Source organism: Branchiostoma floridae, chromosome 18 (assembly GCF_000003815.2).
Source record: "Branchiostoma floridae strain S238N-H82 chromosome 18, Bfl_VNyyK, whole genome shotgun sequence".
Classification (NCBI taxonomy): domain Eukaryota; kingdom Metazoa; phylum Chordata; class Leptocardii; order Amphioxiformes; family Branchiostomatidae; genus Branchiostoma; species Branchiostoma floridae.
The window spans coordinates 8,585,296-8,589,034 of record NC_049996.1 but is presented as its reverse complement, the minus strand read 5'-3'; positions in this window follow the sequence as shown (position 1 = coordinate 8,589,034).

Genomic DNA, 3,739 nt, shown 5'->3' with positions numbered 1-3,739 from the left:
GTGCTGTGTCATTTTCATCGCCAGCTCTCATGACAGAGAAACAACAGACGATAGATTAGATAGTGAGTCTGAGTGATGATTGAGTGATCTTGTCAAAGTAGTATTTCAGTTTGATTCTCAGATGTGCAAGACTATATCTCCCCCCATCTCTTTCCGTCTTTCCTTGTTCAAGGGTTTCTTCAAGGGTGTGGCATACATTTTGCTTATTTTTTTTATCTGCAGATATCTCATAAAAAAGGAGACCTCTTTAACTTCCATTAATAGACACGTTGGGCCTGCTGGGCCAACCTGACTGCCTCGTGTGTCGGACGACATGGGAGCCCTAAGTCTAAGTAAGTAAGTAATGGACATGTCATGTGACCTCGAAGACCTGCAGATTGTTCACCCTTGTAGTTAGATGGGGGGCAATATTCATTTAAAGTTCTTTTGCATTGAACCTCACAGGTATTATGGAATCAACACTAGGGGTGGTCTTTCTGGCTAGCAGTTGTGAAGTTTCCCCTATATATTCTAGGGGGCTCTCTTGTAATTTCATTTATCCGTGACAATACACCATCAGTGTTCAACATTTTTTTTCCCACCAGTGCAGTTGACCAATAGATGCTAGGAGGCACTCTTGTCCTTCCACATAAACTTTCGGGGCTCAAGAGGACCTTTAGCAGACAGTGACTGGCTTCATTTTGAAATGGGATAAAAATTGTTCTGTGCGTTAGATTTGGGTGACAATTCTTTTATTGCCTAACGAATGAGTGCACTTGCAATTGAAAGCAAAACAAACTTGGATTTGCGAGCATAGAAGTTGTGTGTATTAACGTGTATTCCGATGGGACGGCAAAATGCAGGAATGAGACCAGAGGCTAAGGGGCTCTGTTGTATTTCCACATAAACTAGGCAACACACCATCAGCTGTTTTTTGACAGTTTGGAGCTAAGTTGACCACATGAAGACTGTCATTGATACCAGCATACACATATAGTAAAGCTATGCTTTTTGGACCTATCATATCAGATTACAGTCAATGTCTGTTCATCCTTTTGTATTACAGATCATGATATGTTCCTGCAGTCAGTGAAATTCTTTGCATCCTTCCGTGTCTTTACACCGATGGAGAATGCGTCATTTTGACAAAATATGTTGGACTGAATTTTTGAAGATATTTTTGGAGTTAACAGGGCTGTTTCCTGTGTTAGAACTGATGAAAGAGTCAATAACCCCAAAGTTAGCTTTTGTCACCTCTCCTTCAGTCATGTTATATATAACATACTTTGAGTAGGCAGGAAGGATGAGCAGAGTGTATTTTCGTCTTCTTTAGAAAAATCCTGAACGTCAGCGTCTGCATGGAAACCATGTAAACTTATTTAGATCAGGCCTTGGGAGATACTTGGGAGGACGTTGATATCCGTGTGTAACTTATATGAGTTATATAACGCACTAGTGGCCTTAGGAAGATAATGAGGGCAGTGACCAACCAGCAATTACTGCAAAATGGTGTCACTACATCTGGGTGTCAGTACAGGACTGCAAAAATCATTTAGGTACAGGCCTGAATGCCAATGTACCAGTACTGTACCTGATATACATTCAGGGACAGGGATGATGTAGCCAGTGTGATATACCTTCAGCACCAGGGACAGGGGTGGTGTTTTCAGTGTGATATACCTTCAGCACCAGGGACAGGGGTGTTGTTTTCAGTGTGATATACCTTCAGCACCAGGGACAGGGGTGGTGTTTTCAGTGTGATACACCTTCAGCACCAGGGACAGGGGTGGTGTTTTCAGTGTGATACACCTTCAGCACCAGGGACAGGGGTGGTGTTTTCAGTGTGATGCACCTTCAGCACCAGGGACAGGGGTGGTGTTTTCAGTGTGATATACCTTCAGCACCAGGGACAGAGATGGTGTTTTCAGTGTGATATACATCCAGGGACAGGGGTGATGTTTTCAGTGTGATATTTATTCAGCACCAGGGACAGGGGTGATGTTTTCAGTGTGATATTAATTCAGCACCAGGGACAGGGGTGATGTTTTCAGTGTGATACACCTTCAGAAGCAGGGATAGGGTTGGTGTTTTCAGTGTGATATACATTCAGCACCAGGGACAGGGTAGTGTTTTCAGTGTGATATACCTTCAGCACCAGGGACAGGGGTGTTGTTTTGAGTGTGATATACCTTCAGCACCAGGGACAGGGGTGTTGTTTTCAGTGTGATATTAATTCAGCACCAGGGACAGGGATGGTGTTTTCAGTGTGATATACCTTCAGCACCAGGGACAGGGGTGTTGTTTTCAGTGTGATATTAATTCAGCACCAGGGACAGGGGTGTTGTTTTCAGTGTGATACACCTTCAGCACCAGGGACAGGGGTGTTGTTTTCAGTGTGATGTTAATTCAGCACCAGGGACAGGGGTGATGTTTTCAGTGTGATATCAATTCAGCACCAGGGACAGGGATGGTGTTTTCAGTGTGATATATCTTCAGCACCAGGGACAGGGGTGGTGTTTTCAGTGTAATATACCTTAAGCACCAGGGACAGGGGTGGTGTTTTCAGTGTGATATACCTTCAGCACCAGGGTAAGGGACAGTGGTGGTGTTTTCAGTGTGATATACCTTCAGCACCAGGGACAGGGGTGTTGTTTTCAGTGTGATATACTTTTAGAGACAGAGATGGTGTTTCAGTGTGATATACTTTCAGAGACAGAGATGCTGTTTCAGTGCCTTATATGTACATATAGCACCATGGACAGGGGTGATGTTTTAATTTGAATTACTATTACCTTCAACATCAAGGACAGGGGTGGTGTTCTTAGTGTTCTTAATACTTGTGTTTGATTTGATGTCCGCCATTTTGGATCCGGCGGTAGTGCACATAGTCAACACTTGTCTGAGGCACCCGTTGTGCCAACGCAATTAGCCGATACAGTCGCCAAGGTTATGTACATCTGCTACCCCCCAGCTAATTCCCCATGCAAGGTGAAAATGAGTATCTTATCTGCAGACCTAGTACTGGTGTATTTCAGTAGAAACAATTTTCTATTCTTGTACTATCCTGTCTTGCCAGTATCTATTGGGGAATGCAGTATGGGGACATTAAGCTGTAAAATCAATGGACAAATCGATGGAAAGAAACCCAGTCAATGAACATCTGCACAGATCACACTTGTCTCACGCCGCGCTGACGTCAAACCACCGCTTCACATTCCAAACATACAGCAGTAACAGTAGAAGTCTTTTTCTGTGCTATCAATCGGAGTGTGATTAAAGCTATAACTTAAGTACTTTGACCGCAAACTGTCCCCCTCATACTGATTGTAGTGCAGATTACCTCTTTGAAAAATGTATGTATTGTTTGTGTGTATGTGTGCATGCATGTGTGTCTGTGTGTTTGTGTTTCTGGATATTAGTGGTCAGAATTACTTAAAAACCCAGGGATAGATTGTGATGATATTTGGTAGGTGGGTAGGTTTGGGGAAGACAAAGGTCAAGGTCGATTGTGGGTCCCCTGGCAGCTGACCTTGGTACTGCAACAGAAATTTTGTTTTTGTCTTTTTTCCTGGTTCTACATGGTAAGGGCTTATAAGGTAACCCATCAAATGTGAGACCTGATTGGCCATCCTGAGAGATTTCAGTTAACCCTCTCAGCACGAAAAGCCATTTTCGTGGCTTTCCCGTAGACCGCGAGAAGCCACGTACGGGGCTTCGTACGTCACGTTTTGGATTTTGAACTCCCTGCCCACCATCATGA